Source organism: Panthera onca, chromosome D3, assembly GCF_046562875.1.
Source record: "Panthera onca isolate mPanOnc1 chromosome D3, mPanOnc1 haplotype 2, whole genome shotgun sequence".
In the NCBI taxonomy this organism is placed as follows: Eukaryota; Metazoa; Chordata; class Mammalia; order Carnivora; family Felidae; genus Panthera; species Panthera onca.
In genome coordinates, this window is record NC_138350.1 from 75,276,995 (window position 1) to 75,289,131 (window position 12,137).

Consider the following 12,137-nt stretch of genomic DNA (forward strand, 5'->3'; position numbering starts at 1 on the left):
TTCACGTGATTGTAAAGATACAACCCTATACTACTTTTATAAACTTTACTGGTTTGCCGTTAACATGAAGGACTATGTCGACCATGCAGAACTTATTTTGTGTGTACAACAGGAAGGTAGAGGTTAAGAATTAAGCCCTGCCCCAATGCCTATCCAGTTACCCCAGCTCCATTATTAGAAAGAACACACTGTCTTCATGTTCTCCAGTGCCACTGTCATTAAATGACACTTGTCATTAAATCAAGTGTCATTAGATCTTGTTACTAAATCAAATGTCCATGTGTGTGTGGATCTGTTTGGGGGCTTTCTGTTCTGTTCCACTCATCTAGTTCTATACCCTTATCCCAGTACTACACCATGGTAGTCGTACTAAAGGTCTTGATGGCCGATGCAGCGAGTCTTCCTCTTTCTTTTTATGAAGAATAGCTTGACTATTCTTTGATTTTTTTGCATTCTCATAAAGGTTTTAGAACCAGCTTGTCAAATCCCCCCAAAATTGGAAAGGCAAGAAAGAAGAAAAGGAGGGATGGAGAGAAATCTGCTGGGATTTTCATTAGAGATTTGATTGGGTCTATACGTCAACATGGAGAGAATTGAACTCTTATCATACTGAATCTTCCAATCCCTTTATTTAGATATTCTTTAATTTCTCTAACAAAGTGTATAGTTTTCTCTGTCAAAATATTGCATACCTATTTTTAAATTTATTTCTACATGCTTGATGTTTTGATCCTATTATATAAGTGGTGTCCTTTTCCTTTTCTGTTTTTGTGTGATATCGGATTTTTGTCTACTGATAATTCTATTAATTCTAATAGTTTTATCTGTTTATTATCTTGGATTTTCTATGTGTACACAATCAATATTGATTTTTACATGTTCATCTTGTACCTGAGCACCTTCCTGAATTTTCTTATTGGTTCTAGTAATTTGAGTATTGAGGTTTTTGGGTTTTCTAGGTTAAAAAAATCATATTAACTCATAATTATGAGTGTTCTGTTTCTGCCTGGAGAAGCAGTACAGGGTAGCTGTTGGGTACAAGGAGTTTGGAAGCAGACCACCTGAGTTTGCATCCCAGTCCCATTAACTCACTAGGTAACCTTAAGTAATTTGCTCACTCCTCTGTGACTCAGTATCATTATCATTAATCATCAACTCTTGGGTTGATTGTAAAAATCAAGTGAGTTAATACCTAGCAAATAATGTCTATCAAATAATGAGCAGTCAGATTATGTAGACTTCTGTCATTTTACCAGTTTCATTCCTTTCTAAATTTTCACTTATTTGTTTTTTTCTTATTTTTATTGCATTGACAACTTTGCCAACATAATATTGAAGAGTAGTGGTGCCTTCATGCCTCTCCTGAAACCGAACACTTTGGAATATTTCCTTCTTTTTCTTGTTGTTGTAGGCATAATTGTTTTCTTTTTCATCTGTTTCACATACATGAAATCATCTTTACTTGGATTTACGAATCTGATGTTTCACTCTGGAAGAGGGAGATACTTTCCCAGAGGATTTTTTTTTTCCCAACCGTATACTTCACATAATGATGTGAAACATTAAGTAATGGAATTATTTGTTTTTAAACATCACTGAGATCCTGTTGCAAAAGGATCTACCTTTTAAAACTTAAAAACTGTCCTACCTTCTTACAGAGTCACTGCCATAGCCTTTCCAAAGAGTTGATGTTTGTTAATATACTGTCCTTTGGATACTCCTTTGGATGTTCGGGATGGGTTCGGGGTATTCACAGCCACATGGGGCTGTTGACCAGTTCTTTTCTAGGACAATATAACATTCTTGACCTTATGTGTTGGGTTATTTTTCTTTTCATAAAGAGTCTATAGATAACGCTTTTCTGAGTCGTCATGTAGCCAAGAACGCCTCCCTGTAGGAAAGACCCCCTGAACTGCAGAAATTCTAGCGTTACAGCCGTTGTGCCCATTTTGCCCTTTATTTCCTCCAATGCTGTGTATTTTTCTCCTGCAAGTTTCTATCTCGTCTCGTCTTACTGTTTTTTATTACACACTATTACTTAGGGAGTTCTGTTTTCTTAATCATTTTCCATTCCTGTTTCATAGAAGCCATCTCCTTGGGCATTGTCTTGAGAGATACCACCTGATTCTCTAAAATATTCTTGAAGTTTCTGTAAGATGTTTTCAGAAGAATTTCCTCTGATTCATTCTCAGATGAGAAAACCCCGATCAGGCCTGATGCGGTCGACAAAAAAGGTGTGTGTTTTCCTTACCACTCATTTCTGGGTGTCGGTGCATTCACCCTCTCGGCCCTGCTCTGAGTTGCCAATCGATGCATCTAACCCAGCTCCTACTATCGAACCAGCTTTCTTTTAGCTTGGCCCTGCTGGACCGGCAGAGACTCGTGGCCCACACGCACCCCCGGGGCTGCATGCGGACAAGCTGGTCAAAGGGGGTAGACGCATCAGTCCCCACACACTGTGCACCGAAGCCTCCCTTTGCCCCGCGTTCACCTAGAGCACTTTTTGGAAACTGAGCCTTCCACGCTGTGGTCTACCACTGCTGGTGTTCCTCTTCCACCCCCCGGCCCTCAATTTTTTTTTTCCTATTTTCTGAGAGCTGCAGTTCTGCATTAGTAAGTAGGTAGGTGTGGCAAGCACACTGACCGTCTCAACAGAGACCTACCAAGACAAGGGACGGTTGCTTACAGCCATCTTGCCGTCCTCTTGCTGAGCAGCTGGAGGACTCAGGTGCTATTTTTTCAATTCGGATACTATTTTTCAGCCTAGTTCCATTGGCCTTGTGTTTGAGGGGCAAGTGCCTCAGAAATTGCCCTCACACAGGTTGACCGAAGTCCTAGCTTTCAGTTTGGTTGAGTTTTATCTTCTAGGTTTTTGAGATGATTTTAAGTGGGAAGTTAGGAAAGGCTACGCTGCCTCTCTTCACCATTTTAAGCCAGACATTTGCATCCAGAATTAAATACTTGTTTTAGCAATTCACGACTTCCTGGATAGCTTGCAGGACAAGCAGCTATGCCACAGAATGAAAGATTTTTCTTTGGGCGCCTGGGTGGCTCAGTCGTTAGGCATCTGACTTCGGCTCAGGTCACAGTCTCATGGTTCGTGAGTTCAAGCCTCACTTTGGGTGAGCTCGCGCCCTGCTTCGCGTGAGCTCGAGCCCCGCTTTTGGTGAGCCCTGCTTCTCTCTCTCTCCCTCCCTCTCCCCTCTCTCTGCCCCTCGCTCACTTATGCCCTGTCTCAAAAAAAAAAAAAAAAAAAAAAAAAGTCTTTGCCAGACTTCAGTATAGGCAGAATTAAGAACCAGAAATTGTCATTTCAAAGGCTGAATGCCCCCCAAAAGACTTATTCTAATAGGAAGATAGGAAGTAAAAGCCCCCTGGACTAGGAGTGAGGGCATCTGGGTTCTCAGGGCTCTGTAACAGACTAGCTGTGATCAGTCGTGGGCTACTCGTGGCACCTCTAAACGCCTCAGACTCCTATACCCAAAATGAAGGACTGGAGCAAATGGTCTCTAATGTCCTGCCATTCTGAGACTCGGGGATTTTACCAGCTGTCCTGGAACATCTGCTGTTTAGCAACCTGTCCCTCCTGCGGTCAGAGCTTCTGCTGAAAGGGAAGCAGAGACTGAAGGCACATCCGCACTGGGTGTGCAAAGCTCCAGCCATGGGCAGAACCTGCTGGGGGTTGTGGGGGGGGGGGGGGCAGCAGGAGGAGCGCTGGACAGCATGTGGTGCTGAGGTCTGTGCCCTCTTTTGGAAGATTCACCCTCTGGGGACACCTGGGCCTTTTTCTGGCTCTGCCTCTACTTAAAGTTGTCAGGCATCCAAGGGTCTTCATTTCCCAAGTCCCCTTCAGTGACTTTGTATTGGCGGTAAAAATAAAGACGGGAAATAAAATTTGTTTTCTGCAGAGAATGTCTGTGAGGCACGGGAACCGAGAATAGTGGCTGGCTGGCTGCCTTTTATTTGACAGTAAATGGACATCCGGGAGTTGCTGTAAGGTTTCTCAGGACCAGCCTGCTTGGAATCCCCTCCCCGCCCCCAACACTCCGGCAAAGGCAGGGGCAGGACACAGGAGGAGCAGAGATTTATCAGCCATCAGACGGGAAGAGGGTACTGCAGGGTTACCTGGATGGCCCAGAGTTTGCCCCATGTCGGAAGGGAAGGCTAAGGTGTGGCTCAGGCGCTCAAGGGAGACCCCAAGCCTCCTGGGGCTGCTGGCACCTCTGCACTTTGGACATGACCCCCTTCCAGCATCTCCAGAATGAGGGGTATATGCGTGTGCATGGCCCGTGCTTTCTCGATCCTTCTCCCTCCTCTCTCTCTCTCTCTCTCCCTCTCCCCTTTCCCTCCTGCTTCCCCAGCCCCCAGCTCAGTTTTGCTCTAATAAGCCAGGCAGCAGCTCTGTCACTGTGTAAGCTCTTCACCCCGGAGTGCCTGGCTGTCCGGGATGACTTGGCAAATGGTTTAGAGGTCTCTCTCGCCAGGGCTTTGTCTGCACTCACAGAAGGGAATGAAGGAAGGATGAAACCCAACAACCAAGATTGCCTCCAAGTCCATCTATGCGGTGCGCCCTCCCTGTCTCTGCTCTTGGCCTCTCCCATGGATGTGGGTCTGGATGTCACTGGCCCCACTGCCAGAGTGCATTGGCCTCTGTTCCGTGAGGGAAGCCAGCTCCCAACCTGGAGACAAAGCCATTAAGTGTCCCGTCTTATTCAGGCCAGAGACATTTGCAGAAACCAGAGTGAAGTGAGGGTTTGGCTCTCAGGGGCCAAGTTCACTGCACTGGCTCCCTAGTAATCTGGCCTTTGATAAGAAGGTCAGGAATCAGAGAGAAGCAGGGAAAACTGCCAAGCGTTTAAGTGCAAACTATTTATACCTTCCAAATTTTATTTATTTTTATTTTTCAATGTTTATTTTTGAGAGACAGAGAGAGAGACAGAGAGAGAGAGAGAGAGAGAGAGAGAGAGCAAGTGGGGGAGGGGCAGAGAGAGAGGGAGACACAGAATCCGAAGCAGGCTCCGGGCTCTAAGCTGTCAGCCAAAGCCTGACGTGGGGCTCGAATCCACAGACTGCGAGATCATGACCTGAGCCGAAGTCGGATGCTTAACCGAGCCACCCAGGTGCCCCTACAGCTTCCAAATCTCAGACAGCACAAGGCAATTCAATAATGATTTGAAAAGATCGAGTCCCTTGCAGCACCTCCCCCTTCATCAAACCCTCCCACATCCCAGGTGGGTGATCAGTGCCCGTCAGGCCTGGCCCTCAGGGCTTAGAGCTGGAGCCCTACGTCTTGTGTCAGACCCCCCAGCACCATGTTCCTGTAGCAGTGTGCCAGCACATAATTCCTGTTCTGCCCGAGGAGCCTGCACTGGCTAAGACTTATCAGCATTGATGGCTTCCTAGCATTAAATATGTACCATCAGAGTATGCAACTCCTCTATTCTTGCTTCCCTATTTGAATGCAGGGGATCTTGTTATTGTTTTAAAAGCTCGTGAATATGCAGCTTCGTTCCTGAGGAAGGGCAGCCTCCCAGGACACCATCCCCTCTTCCATGGGCTTGCTTTTGTGTCACCCACCAGAGGGCCGCCTCTTCAGAGCAGGAAACAGAGGGACTTTATTTCGCTTCTCCTTATTTCAACACCCCACAGGTTTCTCTGACTGACCTACCTATTTCACTTAACATAGTAGTACTCTCTAGCAACATCTAGGTCTTGGCAAATGGCAAGTTTTCATTCTTTTTTAGGACTAATATTTCATCGTATATATGTGTATGCACACACGCACGTATCTTCTTTATCCATTCATCAGCCAGTGGACAGTTGGGCTCTTTCCATAATTTGGCCATTGTACATAATTCTGCTATAAACATCAGGGGGCATTTATCCCTTTGAATTGGTATTTTTGTGGTCTTTGGGCAAATACCTCCCAGTGTAGGGTAGTTCTGTTTTTAACTTTTTGAAGAACCTACTGTTCTCCAGAGTGGCTGTACCAGTTTGCACTCCCACAAACAGTGCCAAGAGGGTTCCCCTTTCTCCATATCCTCGCCAACCTTGTTGTTTCTTGTGTTGTTGATTTCAGCCATTCTGCCAGGTGTGAGGTGGTCTCTCATCGCAGTTGGCACGAGATTTGCATTTCCCTGACGATCAGTGATGTTGAGCATCTTTTTGTGTGTCCGATTTTACTTGTATGTGGAATTTAAGAAATAAAACAAATGAGCAAAGGGACAAGGCGGCGGGGGGTGGGGGGGGGGCAAACCAAGAAACAGACTCTTAACTAGAGAACTGATGGTCACCAGAGGGCAGGTGGGAGGGAGATGAGTTAAATAAGTGATGGGGATCAAGGAGTGCACTTATGATGAGCACAGGTGCAGTATGGAAGTGGTGAATCACTATATTGTACCCCTGAAACTAATATTACACGGTACGTTAACTAGAATTCAAATAAAACTTTAAAAACAACCCTCGGTTTCTCAGAACTAGGTTGGAGCTATAAATACGAACTTTTGTAATTGGTTTTTCCCACACAACCCAGTTGATCTTGCCGGCACAGTGCTCTAGCCCTGGTGTGTGTGCCCTCCGTGCGGGAGAGGGGCCACACTCCCACTTTGCACGAGCCCTTGGAAGAGGGCAGCTTCGGGCTCTCCGAATGAAAGATGCAGCACTTCTGCTCAGCATATTTTCCAAACCGGTATACTTGGAGGTGAAGTGACCGCTGACAAATGCACACACCCACCCCCCCCATGACTTCCTCCCCACCCCCACCCCACCCTGTGCCTTGGCAAGATCACACTGAACTATTGAGGGAAAGTATTTACTGAATGCAAGGAGAATATGGCGCTTCTGCATTATTTATTAGGGGCTAACAATACCCATCATATGTAGAATGTATTTGGACATAAATTAGTGATGTTAGGAAGCACCAGTGGTCCCAAACCTATTAGGATCTCTGACACATATATGAAAACACATCACAGTCTTACCTTTTCTACAAGGCTGGGAATTGGCTGTGAGACAACCTCACAGTGAAAACAAATCTCTTTAACCTTTTATTTGCCATTAGCCCCCTGAGCAGTTCATCTACCATTGAGTAAATCTTGGAAAACCATCTCAAATTATGAATTCCTAACCTTACCTTCTAACATACCTTTTCTCTTCTTTCTCTATGAAAGTAGAAAGAATATTTACATTTGTTAAGCACCTACTATGTGCCAAGTGTCACAGCTAGCATCTTGGTGTCTGGAGAGATGGGCATTGGGATCCCCATTTTATAGATTAGGTTACTGAGACTCAAGGTCATGCAGCTGATAACCAGGTCTGTTTCAAGCTGACTCTTCTTCTTATCCTACAGTTGACTTTCCCTGGGCAGGAAGGCAAAGGTTTTTCTTGGCTTCTATATCTGTCACCACAGTAATGCTATGTAGCACAGAACCACAAAACCAGTGGCATAAAGCCATAAATATTTATTTTTGCTCAGGAGTCTGTGGGTCCACTGAGCAATTCTGCTGCTCCAAGCCACGCTTGGGTGGTCTCAGCTGGGCTCACTCATGCACCTGCCGTCAGCTGCTGGGGCCACCAGGGTCGGTTGACCCAGGCTTGCCTGGGCCGTCACATGACAGCCAGGCAGAGTTCCAAGAACGTGAACAAAGCACATGGCTTCTTGAGGCCTGGGCTCAGGACTGCCACATTCGTTTGGCTGAAGCAAATCATCCTGCCAGCCCAGATTCCCAGGAAAGGCAGGCAAACACGATCTCGTGCTGGGAGGAGCTACAGAGTCACGTTGCAGTGGGTATAGATATTGGGAAGGGAAGAATTGGGGCCAATTTTGCAATTAGTCTGCCTCAGTTCCCACTGTGGGGCTGCTCTGCCCCCTCGGGGGCACCTGCTTCCCGTAAGCCTCCACTCCCCCCTCAAAGCCTGCTCTAGGAGCCTCTCCTCGTTCACACTAAGGGGCAGGACGACAGTGCTGTGGAGAATTTAAAATGACTCCCTTCCCAAGAGGAAGGAGGGCGGTCAGTCTGGCAGGGGTTAAGTCTTCAACTCATGTGATTAAGCTAAAGCAGGCGCCCTGGCATCGGCCAGCATGCAGAGGGGATTCTGGGGGAGTGGGGACAGAACTTCCAGAGCTCTTGGAAACCACATAGCTAGATCCTTCTCCACCTATGCTTCAGATTGTTGCTTCTTGCAGATTCCCCTTCGGAATCTGCTCCCCCTTGCCCAGCCCCAAGCATCGCGTTTTGCTGGTGGAGCCAGCACGCCCCTCCTCTCCAGGAACTCAGCAGTTCACCTTCCCACCGGCCTCTGCAAGGACCTCTCTGGCCCACGTGCTTGTGGTTTCCAGGAAGGTTGGAAGGACAAATCCATTTCCGCAGGGCTCCAGGGCCAGCCGGGCCCACATAGGAAGTGATGTTGGATGGTGGGCAGGTGCTCAGTGGACGGAGGAGGGGAAAGTAAGTGCTGGAGCAGAGGTGGCAGGCACAGCTGGGTTCCAGGAGGACAGGGACGGGCCAGGCCAGGAAGCTCATGAGGAAGAAACGACACTTTGAGAGGAAACTGGAGAGGCAGGAGTTTAAAAATCCTTATCTCTGAAAGAGCAGAGATAAGAGGAAGAAGCCAGGCACAACCTGGAGACCAAATCAGGCCACACTTGCCCTGCTAACTCACACTCAATGCCTTCACCAGCAGATAACTCATGAGCGCCCCCTGGGACCCTCGCGAAGTGGTCCCAGAGGCCAAACTCTGAAGCTTCTAGTCTGGGAGGGAAGAGAAGCTCCTGATTCCACTTTTCACTAGGTATGTGGTGTCAATAGCCCCCAAAGAGGCACCTGCCCAATTTGGGACTTTCCAGGCAGAACGGATTGTGTGTATTAACACAATTGTGTATATTAAGCTTGCAAAAGTTCCGTAATTCTTCTGACCACCAGAGGGGAGATGGACAGATGAGGTCACTGAGAAAGACAGCATTAGCCTTTGGTTTGGGAAAATAAGTGGCGGAGGGAGAGGCCCGTGAAGGTTAATCCACAGCAAAGGGGGGAAGGCCCTAGGCAGCCACGTCCGGTCCAGTGAGCACCAGGAAAGGGAGGCACAGGGAGGCCCGGGGACCACACAGCCAGGGGATGGCAGGGCTGGGCTTTGTACTTAGGTCAGCACGAACTGCCAAGCCCTCATCCGTCTCTGTCTCCTCCCCCTGTCGGCTGCTCAAGAAAAATAAAACTGCGTCTCAAGTCTTGGGAGTGTAACTCATTTCCGTGAGACATTTTCCTTTCCTGTCCATTGAGGCTGGTATACAGGAGCCCAAAGAACCTCCCGGCACAAATTCTGGAGCAAACTGTCAGGCTGAATTCCGCAAAGAAGAGTGTTCCGGCCCAACAGAAGGGGTTGCTTAATAGGGGCCTGAATTCACAGGCCAACCCCCCCCCCCCCCCCCCCCCCGCCCCGCCACCCAGGGTGAGAAGTTTCAGCTCCAGAGCAGGCGTGGCCGAAGAGTCTGATCCGGAATTGGGTTCCTCTTCCTTCACAGCTTCCCCGGGGACCAGGCGGGCTGGGAAGGGGTCTCTGGGCCCACGTCGTAGCTCCAGTGCTTAGTTATGTCACCCTGAGCAAGTCCCCGAACCTTCACCAACTGTTAGATGAGAAGCCGCACCCCCCACCCCACGTTCCTCTCAAAGACGTTGTGGAAAGTAAGTTCTGATGGGGGTTCAGCTTTTAGCTCCAGCTCCCCACGTGGACGTCGACAGCCCCGGGGCCAGACAAGAGCCCTCACGTTCCGCAGCTCAGTGATGAAGCGCCACCTCTGGCGGAAGATGGGCAGGTGCCATGAACAGCTGCCACCACGGCACCTGTGGGACCCGGTGTCACGATGGAGTGTGGTTCCAGGACGACTGTGGCCTGTGTCTGCCTCACAGAACCGAGTTCCTCCCCCGCCCCCCGACTCTCCACGCGTAAGCGCACACGCGCACACACACACGCACACGCAGCTGAGGTCACTCACCTGGGACACCGGGCCCTGCCACGAAAGAATGAAAGGGAAAACGAGCAGGCGGCAAGTGTCAGGCAGCCCTGGGCCTGCCCCTACTTTGCTTCTCCCCAACACTCGGTCTTCCCTCCCCACAGAGGCCCTGGCTTCCCACAACCCTTTATCTCTCAGCGTGCAGATACCAAGAGACCTTTGTCACAGGAAGGAAAATCAGTGGTGGGTGCAAACCAACTTTTCTGTCGGGAGAAACTGCGTGGTCACTGACCTTTGTGGCACCAGGGCCCCTCCTCCACCAGGAGGAAAAGGAAAGCACAGATGATTCAGGGCTGTTCTTGGCCTCTTTAATCTTTCTTTAAATGTATTTTGAGAGAGAGAGAGCGGGCATGCGCACGCACGCGAGAAAGCAAGCACGTGGGGGAGGAGCCGAGAGAAGGAGAAAGAATCCCAAGCAGGCCCCGTACTGTCAGCACAGAGACCAGCACAGGGCTCAAACCCACCAACCATGAGATCATGACCTGAACCGAAATCAAGAGTCACAACACTTGACCAACTGAGCCACCCAGGTGCCCCTTGGCTTCCTTAATCTTCTCTAGTCCCTGGTATTGAGCCTCACCTTGTCTCACCTCCCTCTGAACACCCTCCTGATGTGAATCACCTCTGGCTTTGTCACCTTGCTGCGTGCCCTGACCACACACGATGGTGCCCGTGTGACCAACCCCTGGCGTGCCCTCCACCCCCGCCTCTGCTTTTCTCCTAGAGGAGGGAGAAGCACCAGACCCAAGTGGTCGGCAGGAGCCTGGGCTAACCTCAGACCTTCCAGAAATATGAGACTCAACCCGCCCTCACCGCTGATGAACACCTGCTGTTGGGTTTCTGACACATTCCTGGGTCATAGGGAGCTACGTGGCTTGTTCCGAGCTGTTTAGAAATGGGTATTTGACCACAGTGTAATATGTTCACACCAAAGCCATTTACACTCGACTTGTGCCTGTGGGGATAGCTGGCTTCGCACCTCATACCAGCTTCCAGGCATCATTTGGGCTTAGATTTTCAAAACAGGTGTTCTCCCTCTTGTTTTTAGTTCCCTTCAGCTGCAGATCAACTGCTTTTTGTAAGAATCGTGGGGTGAGTGCTGTTAGTGGTGTTTTTGTTATTTCCGTAACTGTCGGGGGTGGAAAGCAAACCTACCTCTTGGAACCGTGAAGAGGTAAAAAACTTACAGCACCAAAACAGAAGTGTGGGGTGCCAGCTGCCAGGTGTAAAGACTCTGAGCTGGTTATGTGCCTACTGCCTCGGTATTTGGGGCTCTTGGACTTGCCGTACCTTTGCAGACTGCAGGCTGCATCTTTGCGTTGGTTGGTGTGAACCCGGTGGATTTAGAAAGCCGCTGGAAAGGGACACACAGGATCTGTCGATCTGTTCTTTCTCTACGTTTGCTGAACGGTTGTGCCTTGAACATCTTTCTCTTAAAGTGGGGGCGGGGGGTGCACACACGCACGTGTGCATCTAACAGAATATAATCGTTCAGGCCAACGTGGACCTGCACCAACGGTCTAAACACCCTATTAAAAGTACAAATAAAATGGGGCGCCTGGGTGGCTCAGTCGGTTAAGCGTCCGACTTCAGCTCAGGTCATGATCTCGCGGTCCGTGAGTTCGAACCCCACGTCGGGCTCTGGGCTGATGGCTCAGAGCCTGGAGCCTGTTTCGGATTCTGTGTCTCCCTCTCTCTCTGCCCCTCCCCTGTTCATGCTCTGTCTCTCTCTGTCTCAAAAATAAACGTTAAAAAAAAAATTTTTTTTTAAGTACAAATAAAGCATTATCCGAAGAATAATCAATATCGGCAGGAAAATTGAGGGATGTACGGTTAATCCAAAGGAGCATGGATCGGCAAAGGACCTCGGCCAGTGTTTGTAAAGGGTATTTGCCCAGGTTTTGTTATCAGGAGATTACCATGCAGCACCGTTTACTCAGCATCCTCCAGATGAAGGCTGGGCGCCAGGGGTCCCAGGAGGCGGGGCCAGGGACAACAGTCTGGGATCTGAAGTGACAGTGTTGTCAAGCATGCTGGCTCCCCGTGTCACGGAGGGGTCCAAGGAGGTTTATAAAAGCACAGATTCCAGTACCCTGCCCCACACAGTGAAAATCAGAATCTCTGGGGGTGG

At 48.9% G+C, this 12,137-nt stretch overlaps 1 protein-coding gene across 2 annotated transcripts in view; it reads left to right on the top strand.

Annotated features, from left to right (window-relative positions):
* Positions 1-12,137, top strand: part of ONECUT2 (one cut homeobox 2) — a 45,804-nt gene that overhangs the window by 30,870 nt on the left and 2,797 nt on the right. The gene's annotated exons all lie outside the window — the stretch shown is intronic.